Source organism: Buteo buteo, chromosome 24 (assembly GCF_964188355.1).
Source record: "Buteo buteo chromosome 24, bButBut1.hap1.1, whole genome shotgun sequence".
Lineage (NCBI taxonomy): Eukaryota > Metazoa > Chordata > Aves > Accipitriformes > Accipitridae > Buteo > Buteo buteo.
Genome location: NC_134194.1, coordinates 11307613 through 11320001, shown reverse-complemented (window position 1 = coordinate 11320001; position 12389 = coordinate 11307613).

Sequence of the window (12389 nt, the reverse complement as noted above, 5' to 3'; positions counted from 1 at the left end):
TACAGAGCCTGTGAGAGTGAACATGAAGGCATAATTAAAGGTTAGTAAGAGGTGGACACAAAAGGAATAGCTGTGAAATTAAAGTCCACTAACTCACTCTGGTTACAGGGACATAAACAAGCTCTCGGCTATGCAGAGTTCAAAAGGCCACCTGCGCAGGTAGCCCCAGCTTTCCATTGCCAGAGATCTCTAGGGCAGCAGAGACACAACATGCCCATCTCACTAAATGGATGAAAGAAACATTTTTGGTATGACTAAGTTTTCTTTACTTTAGAAATTATACTTTCAAATAAAGAAAACCCATTTCTGTGTTTCTAGGCACTGAGTAATCAAGACATAGAACTTCAACCAAGCTCAACATGGCTCATAGCCCTTTTGATCCTCAGAAAAAAAGCCCCAGTGGTAGTACATCAATGTACAACCCTCTGGATAAGAAGGATGCATCATTCAGAGTTTAAATTAATGAATTGAGATTTAGGAGGTCAGAGCTATATTTGATTTCAAGTTATCCTATCCTCTCCAATGTAGTTCCAGCATGACCTTAGATATGTCACCTCTCCTCCTCATTATTTAAATTCCCTACCCATAAAGTGGGAATAATAATATTTATACACCTCCAGGGAGTGCCACAAACCTCATTTGGTAACGTACATTTAGAGATCTTCATATGGAACTTATTACAGTAATTATAGTGTTGTAAGAAATCCTTCCAAAAAAAAGTTGGTTTTCAGGATTTCATGATCCAATATAACCTAATAAAATGCAACTCTGAAAGAACCCAGGGCAAGCTCTGGGTGCAACACTGAATATTTCTGAAGTGGTTGCAGTCCATAGGGATAAATCGAGGCACGTTGAGAATTCATGAGTCCACACCTGCCTAGAATGTGCAGAAGTACCAAATTCAGGAGAGATATATACCTGTTCTGGGATGATTGCTTGTTGTGATGAGAATGCAGAGAAAGCAATATACAACCCAGATGATTAAAGGCAAGAAGCAAAAGTCCACCGTAAAAGCAGCAGCCTAGAATGTGTGTCAAAAGTGAATTATGAAAATAGCCTCGTACATCCATGGCAATTTCACAGAGCCATTCTGATAACAATGAACACGACAGTGTGCCATAGGAATAACAATGCCTAGAATTATTTCAACCAATACATTTTTTTAAGGACAGTCACTTTAGTTCTCCCTTTGCATCTGTACATGGTAGCTGAATTAGTGATAAATATGACTGGAGCAACAAAAGATTCTGCATTACATTCTATTATCTGCCCTCTCTTCCTGTCTGGAAGTGGTATGAAGATACTCCTTACAACTGAACTGCAGATGATCTTGTACTTAGTGAACCATAGTTTGTACAGAGAAACTAAGAGGCTGGGGAAGAACAAAAAGCCTCTCAGGTCACTTGGCGATTGCCTGCAAGGTTGTAGGGATCTGTGTAGTTTAATATTTCACTGCGATGCAATTTCCCTGCTGGGATCTCAAAGCACTTCACAAACATTAATGCTAAGATTCACACACGGTTATTACCTTGCATGGGTAATTTCCAGGGCTGAGTTTTGCTGCCGTTACCAAGGCAGAGCAGGGCTAGAGAGCTACTGAGGGACCTTGTATGAAAAGGCACCACTTCACATCAGCGAGGGTAGACACGATCAGGCCTCAGTGAGACAGTCTAAGTGTGCAGCTGTACAGAAGGAGAGACTGACACTGAGCAACTTCAATGGAAAGGAAAAGATACGCTTCTATCTACGAGCTATGTCACCTTCATCGGACCGACTATTATGAAGCAGAGCATGGGCATGGAAAAGCAGCAGCCTCAGCGTGGAAGGAGATATTTTAGGCACAGGGGATTATTATTTTCTGGATGCAGCTGGGAGGTGGGTGAAGGGCAGTAGGGGCTGCCCAGGCTTCCCTAACCCTTAACTGGGAGGTGTAAATGGTGGAGCAACAGCCCTTCCACCACCCCATCCATTTACTAAGCATGCCCCGTGTAGAAACACAACACTATGTATGAGGCAGACAGGCACTCAGCGCCTCTAGCTTTTCTCAGGCAGTCCTATATTCCTCCTTCTCCCACTGGCTTCATTATAGAAGTCTGTGCATGTCAAGTGATATCACCTTGACAGTGCTTTCCCACTGGACTGTTTCCTAAAGGCATTTAGAGCTTGAGACTCCAAAAGCACCTCCACCCATCTTGGCTTTGGCCACTGCCACTGCAGTGCTTTCTCCCTCTTCTGAGCTTCTCATAAGACCATGTATCTGTTTTAAAAACAAACAAACAAACAAACAAAATCCTAACCAGACAACAAAAAGAGCCAAAACCTAGCTCATGTTTAGGCAGGCAACCTTGCTATAAGCATCATACCAAAGGTCAACTGTAGACATTGTTTCCCTCTTGCATAGGTTTCACTCCTCTACCTTCATGTTTTCATTGAATTAGGATCCCTCACTCCAGAGCAGAGCACTTTGTTGCTATTCTTTCAGCAATTCAATTTTGCCCAATGTTGTGGGGAACAGCCTGTATTCAGAAAGTGAGTAAGGGCATTACTTCACTTTTACCAGTCTGCTTTAAACAAATATTAGAGAGCAGTGCTCCCTTGGGTACCATTATAGCAAACAGCAATTTTCAAGCAAGCTCCAGAGTAGATTGCTCCTGAGATGCTTCTGTACTTGTAGGATGTCTATTATGCACTTCGTGAGGGGGATGGTGGTGGGGAAAATCTTACTGACCTTATACAGGAATAACAGTCTACCAAGCTGATAAACTCTACGGTTTCTTTAGTATGTGCAAGGATTGAGCCTGTTTCACACAACCTTATTTTTCATTTCCTTTCTGAATGCAGAACTAGGGCTCATGGTATGGACCCCTCTGCACAAAGAGTGGGACACAGAGGTAGGACACAAGATGTTTGCTGTCCTTTCCCCGCTGTGTCTATCCCCCAAGCCTTATGTCCCTGTGGGAGACAGCCAGCCTGTAGAGCAGCAGCATCAATTTGCTCTGAGCAGCATTTCCCAGACCTCCGCAGATGAAAGTGTGTGCAGAGTCAGGAAAGCTTATGTGTGTGAGCCAAAGCAAGAAGGGGCTCGGCTGCACTCTTCCAGCCTGCACTTAGCAGTGCTTTACACCACTTGCCTCTCCTTCCCCCAAATTGCCTTGTCTCCGTTTCACTCCCCACCTGCCTTTTTTGCTTGTCTGCCCTGCTCAGCTCTTGCCATGGAAATTGTGATGATTTCCCTCCAGCTCATCCCTTTCCATACCCCTCTCCCTCCTCACAGCCCCAGGCCATTTGTCTCCATTAGGTCCTGCTGGGGTGGTCTGGGTCTGTCTGCCCTGTTCAGTGGGGTCCCGCTGGGACAGACTCCCTGGAGCAGCTGTAACAGAGAGGCACTTTGTCCCACTCAAAACTCCATACATGGAAGGAAAATACAATGATTTCAGACCTGTTCCTCCCATCACTAAGCAATGGGTAAGTATTTATTAGACTTCAAAACCTGTAGCTCACCTCTCCTATGTCAAGGGTCTCCCCAGCAGAGCTTAAAAGCAAAAGGGTTAACTATCGACTCTGTAAGGAGACCCTCACACAAGTTCAACGTGCTCCTTTTTAATAAGCTGCTAGCCCATGCAAAAAACTGATAGGTGCCTGTCATCATGGCTTTCTAGTCATGACAGGGAGAGAACTCCAAACATTTCTGATTTATCTTTCCAGAATGAGAGCCCACAGAGTGACCAGATGTTCCCCATTCATTAGCTAACGAGGTTTGGTAATGCTGGGCTGGAGCTTGGAGCTGGGTGCTCCGCACACAGAGCTATTCCCACGGTCCAGCTCTTCCCCCCGCTGCTGGGATGGACTGTCAGGCAACGATTTTGCTTAGAAGTTTGGTCTGTAGGGGTACCGGCATGCCGGGAGTGATGAACACATGCCTGTGTGTATAGTGAGGGAAACATATTTGGTAGGGTCTACATACTGCCCAATATTGGATCAGGCCAGCTAGCTAAAATAGAGTTGCTGTCTCAGATGTACTTCATTGGTATTCTGGAGGCAGATGGACTAGAGACTGCACAAAATTATTTTCAAACAAGAATTACAACTGGAAAAGCAAAAAGAGAGAGATGGAGAGAATTTGGGGGGCATTTGTCAGCTGAGAGCCTCAAGGTTGTATTCAAGCTGCCTTGCTGATGACAGAATAAACACAAGAAAACCTGAAACAAATGGTGCTTTGTGGATCAAAACAACCAGACTCTGCCACAGATACTTAGCATTAAAAGGCTTTTCATTGTGTAAAGAGGGAGTGAACCCAATCTGAATCCAGGATGAATGGAAAAACAAGACTCTCTTCTGCTAAACACAGGCTGGTAAGGGAGCTCTGGTCGGGGTAAACCCTGTACGCCCTTCTAAAGCCAGATTTATGCAACAAAGCAGCAATGCCTTACATGTTGAAGCACTATTCTCCTTCATATCTGCTATTGGGCTGATAGACATGATGCTTAATTCTGCCAAATTTGTCAGTCTTGACCTGCGAGTCTGATCTTCGGGAAATTCTATTCATTGCTGAATAAATAATGCATGGGCAGTCATGCATTTTTCATGCTAAGACTTTTAAAGGCCACTGTAGTGATGCATGTAAATTCAATTTTTTCTCCCCCTCTCTCTGTGCACACTCAACTGCTAAATAATTATTAACATCTGACTCGCAGCATGGTGAGCGGCTGCACCATCCAGAGAATCCACTGTTGCTTTGACACTGCTGCCTCGTCTCCACCCCCGATAAAGTCGAGGAGAGATAATGCCAGGCAATAGCAAAGCAATCTGTCTCTTTTCCTCCCCCGCTTCCCCCCCCCCATTTTTTTTTCATTTCTTTTTTATAAGGCTCTACAAAAACACATGTGTATGAAGTGGAGCAGAACAAAGGGACCAGCTTGTGGATTTGACATTCTTCTGGAAGCACACTAATCCCTTCCAGAAAAGCAAAGCTGGTGCCTTTATTTGTAGCTGTTGGCTAATCTGTGTGTCAGAGAACTGAGCGGACGATGGGGCTCGGGGCAGCTTTATCAGGCAAGTGACTGAAGGGCTGTGAGTGAAGGAGGGAGAAGCAATGCTGCTAAACAAGGGCTTAGAAAACAAAGCCAGAGAGTAAATCTGGCATGATGGAGGTCAGGAGTGGGAATGTTAAAACCCTCCAGGTTAAATCCTGCACATTGATGTTGGTAGTGGGTGAGATCAGGACAAGAGCAGGGTCCTCCTTAGGGCTTGGGGATGCTGTAGGTGAGGCAGCATTGAAACACAGCGCAGCTCTTCAGTGACTCACTGAAAGGGCTGTGATGAAGAAACCAGCTCCAGGTGACACTCCTGATGTAGAAAGGATCAGGAAAATCCCCCCTGTGCCATCCAGTCTGCTGGATGAGATTCATCAGGCAACTCTGGTCCTCTTTTGGGGAGGGCGATGAGGCAGAGCCTCCAAATCTTCATTAACTTAACCAAACTGCAATACCAGCCTTGCAAAGACTTGCCAGACAGACTGCTGAAGCAATAAATGTGGAAGAGACAAACTACTGAAATGCATTTCAGTCTCTATCCCCTGGGAATGAAACTGCAGTTTTACTTAAGACTTCAGGATCTCCTGCAGCAGAATCAAATGGCCAGCAAGTACAAAGGGATGTGTAGAGAACATCACTTTGGGCATCAGTGTGTTGATGTTAGTATAAAGAGTAAAAGGTAAAACACCTGGATTTTGAGCAACTTTCAGACCCCTTGGCAGGAGCAAAGCGCTCATACGGTTGCTGCAGTTGTGTCTGTACTTGAATAATTGCCCCTATAAAGGCTTAAAGGTAATGATTTATGCAGGCACTTTCCTGATTTGTTTACACACTAACATTTTTGGCTACTAACTCCCTACTCTGTCAAAGAGCATGATCATGTTTCCCACCAAAACTATATTTCGGTACACAGTCAGTGAGATTACTCGTATGCTTAAATTAAAGTGCATGCTTAAATGCTTTGCTGCCTTGGGACCTAGTTTTATCATTATATGCTTAACTTGATGACATTTCAGACCTAAAATCTGATGTTAAATCAAGGTGAAACAGACTACAGAGTTGTCTGCTTCAGTGCTTTTTGGGGTCTTCTTACAAAATATGTGAAGCCATTCCACAGGTCAGAAGAGGTGAGTTTGCTTTTTCAGAAAGAGCCAGGGCTGCTCTCAAGAGAAGGGCGCAGGACTGGCTATTTGCATGGAGAACTGCATCAGTTTTATTTGACAGTATCAGAGAGGAGGAGCTGGGGAGGAAGGGGAGAAAAGAGATGTGAAGATGAGTGCTGAGGTCTCTGTGAGAATGGAAGGACAACATGTTGCTCAGTGGTATCCCCTGCTCTTGTCCTAGGGGATGTCGTGTGTCCGTAAGAGCCTGGTCTTCTGTATTAGTAGTAAAGTGAAGAAAAGGAATTTATCCAGATGTAATTTAATGCTTACCTTTAAAATAGCAGCCTGCACTGAAAGATTCTGGCTAAAGCCACTCACAAATCACATGCACACACATATAAGCCTTTTACAAATTCTCCTGTCTGGGCTGAAAACCATTTTGAAATACAGAGGAGAGCTGGCTGCAAACACGCCTAGAGAACTTGGAGAGAATCCTATCCGAGACAAATTATGGAAATGAAATGCCCATCTTTACAGATCAATGCAAGGGAGTCCCTGGTGAGGAGTGTATAGATCATTTAAAAGACCTCTCATCCTGTTCACTGGGATTCAGCTCCAAAGTACACTGGCTGATGTGGGGTGTTATTAATAGTGCTGGCATTAGGGAATCAGTCACCTGTACATTGTCCATGGACTTCTCTTGCCCCTTTTATTTGAGACTTTCATTTATAGGCTGGTAATAGATTTACATTTAGATGAGAGTAAAACTAGTCACGGTGGATGGAAAGGGAAGAAGGCCCTTTACTGATCCTGACAGTGAAGACTTCCCGTCAGCAGGCTATTTTAATTGACAGCGAAAAAGATAAATTGCCCAATTTGCCTAGAAAAGGGACCCCTCTCCTTGGTTCGAAATCCTGTGCCATGGCATGGTTTGTCCCACCCTGATGGTGTTGCTCTGTCCATGTCCCTCCCTCCCTCCTGCAGCAGATTTGGGTTGTGGTTTGTGCTAGGTCGTGCCTTGCAGTCGCGAGGGATGAGCTGTGCCAGCGCATCTGTTAATTCCAGCCACTGCCCTCCTGTGTGCAGAATTATACCCTCGTTTGAACCGGGGCATCCCTTTGCTAATGTGCCAAGCCTCCTTTCCAGCCGAGTCCTCCTTTTCTGCTGCCTTGGAGCCCGGCGAGGGGGAGCTCAGGCTCGTTTCAGGAAACCCACATGTTGTCTGCTTCTGCATTCAGTACAGTTGTCAATCTTGGTAATGAAGAGGCTGAGGACCGGGGTGGAAAAGCTGTTAAATAAATCATAGTCATGCTTTGCATTTTTATAGGTGTTTTTCATGTCTAGCTCGCAGAATGCCTCGTGAAGGGAGATAAATATCATTGTTCTTCCTTCACAAACGGCAAAACTGAAAGCTGGTGAGATCAAACAGCTGACTCAAGGTCAACCACCAGCCAGTGTCAGAGGAAAGGCTCCAGCCTTGATCTGTTGCCCAGGCTGAGGCGGTAGGTAATGCTACCTCTGCTGCAGGCTTAAAGAGCCGATGATTTGAAAGAAGGGCCGGGTGTGATTTAAGGGGCATTGAATAGTTGCCACGCAGCCAGTTTGAAAGGGCAGCCCTGTCAGGATGGGATGCAAGGGCTTGACGAAGCACCGCTGAAGCTTCCAGCAAAAGCCCCACGGGTGGCAAGGATGCAGGCTGAGACCATAAATTGCAGAAGATTCCCTCTAGTCATCATGTAACTCTTTGCTCTGTGTGTGTGTGAGAGCTGTGGTTAGAGACAAACTCTCCTGGTAACACAGAGTAGTATATAGGGACCATTATAAGATGCTCTGACAACACAGGCTTTTTGCTGTAGGTGTAACTCTCTCCCCCCAGTCCTAACACCTTTCAGGTCTTGATTTCCAACCCCACTCATGCAAGTGGTATATCAGCACCCCGACATTCATGCAGATAAGCTGCAAGTCCCTCTGTCCCAGAGAACAACCAGCACCAGGATGGAGGTATATATGCAACAACTACCCTGGGTACAGCCTGCTTTTTGGGCATGGAGGAAGAACTCATCCCCATCCTGCTACTGCCCCCACCCCAAGGAAAATCAGTCCTCCTTTTTGTCTGGATCAGCCTCAAATAACTGCACCCTGTTGCTAGGCTACCTGGCTGCCTTCCGCACATCCCCATAGCTGCTGGAAAACTCGCATCACATTGCAGCTCACGTCTTGGGCTATTTTTATCTTTTTGGGGAGATGGGGGATGAATGGACGGCGGGGCGGAAGGAAGGAAGATATTCTTACTCAAGTGCTAGGATCCTCTGGTCATTGGGTTATTTGGTATGTGTCTGAAAAAGCTTGTGAATATGAACGTGTGTGTTTCTGCTTCCTTAAATAGGTAGAAGATATGTGGGAACATAACAAAATATCTGGCTGACTACTGAATATCAAGTGACACCTTTTGCGCTATTTTGAATCCTTGATAATTTGTCTTGTGTTCCGCAACAGCCAGAAAGGAGCTGGAAACAGCTTCACAAAATGCACTGATGCACCTGAAAACCTGTGACGGACTGGCAAGTGCGGAATGAAAAGCTCTTGGCATTTACACAGCCGCAAGATCCTTACATGTTGCCTGGATTCGGATGATGTCATTATGAAGAAGGCAAGAAGATGGGGTAGAAAAGTGAAAAATGGTTGCAGAGAAATTATTCCCATCCCCTGCAAGAACAAGGACTGCATTCCCTTGTCCTAAGCTGCCCGTGTTACCCAGCCCTGAGCAACGCCGGGTGGTTCCTGGGCTGCTGTACACAGCAGACTCCGGGGGCTACGCTCTGTGGTGGAGGACCCAGCAGATGTAGTAGGAAATTTGTGAGCGTGCAGGATCTTATGCACCACCTTACATGCTAAAAGGACCTTATCTGTACTGCTGCTAATGCACAGCATTGTGTATTCTTCTCTGCTTTTTTTTCACAGATGGGGAAACTGAGGCTTGCAGCACCTGACTGGCAGATGGCCATTAAGGCTAAGGAAAACTATGGCTGGATCCCATAAGTCACATCATGGCCCATGTCCCATTGAATCAAAAAAAGACCTATATATCACCTCATTTCTTCTCTGTCGCTTCTAGGATTGAGAGCTTCCTGTACAGACCAGAGATAGACTGCAAGAAATGAAGTTGCTTTAGGGTTTTCTCTGCCCCTTTTCTTCCCATAAAATGTGCTGCAGCCATATGAGGTAAGGAACCCACGGCAGCTCAGATCACCCTCACTGCTGTATGCTAGCTTACAGGAATGGCTTTTTGATTCTGCTTTCAGGTTTTTGGAAAGAAGAGAAAGAAAAAGCCTTTAAAAGTAGTATTTTTAATCCTCTTTCTTCTCCCTGTTTGCACTAACTGAGGTCCTCAGTTTGAAGGTGGATGCAAAACACTGGATAAACTCACCCTGCCTGCAGATGAGCTGCCTACCTGGGACCAAAGCCTCCCAGAGCAAGAGGGACACAGAGGGACTGAGAAATAGCCGCTGGGAAACAGCCGCCTCCCAGGTAGCAAAATGATACCCACAGTTATTGCAGCTGCGAGATGCTGGTGAAAGGGGAATAAAAGAGGGGAAAAAACCCCACTGCCTAGGATCCATTTAAACCTCACCCCCTGAGAAACCATTCCCAGTACTGTCAGGCGAGACTGTTCTTTGCTTTCAAAGATGGATTCCCCCTTAAATCACGGCTGCCAATTATATATGAAATAAATGCAAGCCATAAAACTCAGCCCAAATCAGGTTTCCTGCCTTCATTCCCTCTGTTCTCCTGAACATCAAACAGGCACCCGGGGCTGAGACCTGGCACCTCCCCACGGTGCCGGCAGGAGACGTATTGTTGGCGGTCGCAATCATCGGCTCAATCAGCGACAAGGAGATTATTTCTATTTTCTCAGCAGCTGTTTGAAGGGAAATAATCCTGGAAGAGCCTAATGAATTAGCGTTGCAAGAGTTATCTGAACTAATGAGAAGGAGTGGAAATGGGTTGAGGAAAAGGGGCTGCTTTTCAAAGAAAGGCAGTGCCTTTATTGGCTCTCTTCTGGTTTGGATGTTCAAAGACACCACTTTTTTTTTTTCTACAGCAATTTATTTCCTGAGTGATTGAAGAACAAAACAATTACAAACTGTACCAATTTCTTTTTTTCCTATAGATTTCTCATTTTCACTTAGCAAGATGCTCAAGCTGATGACGTTCCCATCTTCCCTTTCCCTTCCCCCCTCTGCAAGACCAGAATAATTAGAGACTAGCTAGAAACAAAAACAATCCAGAGTAGCAGAAGTCTTCTGAGCTACACAGGGTTAGGTATTGTGCCACGGCATGCTAGTGAAATTAAAATAAAAAAGGAAAAGGAAAGAAAAAAGAAAAACATCTTTCTAGTGCTTCTGAGATCAAAGGAGCAACGCTTGAAATTTGATGGTTGGGAACTTCTGAGAAAGGAGGTTGTTAAACCAGTCCTGACTTCTGCATCTGTTTTATCAGTGGGGAGACAGTGACATTGTTTGAACTAGATACTGACTTTTTCCCCACAGAGGTTGTGTGATGATTTCTCAGCATGTTCCCGAAGGCTGAGGCTTTGCTGGGAGAGTCAGGAAAAGGGCCTATCCTCGCGCTTAAAACACATGCCTTCACAGACGCAGCTAAGGACCCGGGTGCTTCTCGCATCGCCCACGTCCACTGGCCTTTGTACGAGCAGCCAGATATACCTGTGGACCTCACGTGTTAGTCTGTGGTCAGCTCCACGCAATTATCGCACCTTTTTCTTTGGATCTTTGGAAGAGGCTGATGCTCACAGTTGAACGCGGCAGCCACTTTCACATTCCATGGCTGTGCTGTCCTGCACAGTCAGTTGTCCAAAGAGGTGTGTGCACGTGCAAAGCTGCTACTTCATTTACTCCAGGCTGATGGTTGCTGGTGCCCTCCCTGGCACACCCGATTTGGCTTCATTGCTTCTTCATCTCCTCCCGCGCTCACAACGCAGCCTTTGCTTCCCTGGAAAATAGAGCCCTCCCTCCTTCTCACGTTTTGCCTCTCTTCAACGCACAAATTATTTCATAGCAAGACGTTTGCTGCTTGTTTCTCCGCATAGTAACACTGAGAAAGCAGAGAAGGGTTGATCCATTAAGATATTAAGGGAAGGATTAGGGTAAATGCAGCCCTGGATCAGTGGTTGGGACTGACGCTGTGGACGCAGGTCTTCTTCTGGCACCAGCTGCGAAGGTTGGAAAGGAAAGCGTCCCCCCTGTCTGCCACCTGGTCCTCACTGCCCGTCGGCTGTGGCTGAGCTTCTGGTGTGGTCACTCTTTAATGACCTTCAATCAAAACAAATTAAGCTAGCAGTGATCCTCTACTTAAAATAGCTCGGCTCCCTCCACTGAAATAAGCTAAAGAGCAACCAGACAAGCACTTGGCAGGCAGAGGTGAGAGGTTGGTTGTGATCTGCTGGTGCAATAGCATTTCTGGCATAGCAGCAGCCAGATGGTTATAGACCTGTTGCTAACGCATCCCTCCTCCCTGCATACCCTATATTTGCACTACATACGTTTACTTGTTCTTTTCCCATTGTTACTTTAGACAGTCTACACATAGCGTCTGCCCCACATGTTCTTCATTTCACTTGTGGGTACCTCTCTGCATGTTCAGGCTGAATTTTCGCTGTTTCAGCTGCTCCAGTTCATGCCCACACTCCAGCCCAGGAGTCACCCATATATGTTACACTCTACACCGAGGTCAGCGAGAGCACACGAGCAAATGCACTTGCAGGACTGAGACCGCGGTTAGTTTTGTTCACGCGCAGAAAGAAGCAAATGGACTGTGTGACACAGGAGCACCCCCGCCTCCCCATGCTTCTGTAATTTGGGGAGGGAATTGCAAAGGGAACGGGGTCAGTGGAACAGTGCAAGAGCTTTCTCGTTGCTCGTAAAGCAGCGTGCCCTGGTTTGTCCGTGTGTTGTGTCCTGGGATGCCACAGTCTCCCTGGTGTCCTGCCCTTTTGCCCACAAGACCTGGAAGGCATCCAGAGCTGGTTCAGTGGTAATTTTTCTGGCATGGCAGAGACTGGCAGGTGGTGCAGAACTAATATGTTCACAACTATCCACTTAACTCCGGTGCAGAGAGGTGCGCTGGGATGGGGCATGACCTGAACGCAGCGTGCTCTAAGTGCACAGAGCTGGAGGATGATCCAATAGGGGTCATGGCCAAACAGTGGAAATTAGAGCATCCCCAGGCAGCTGTA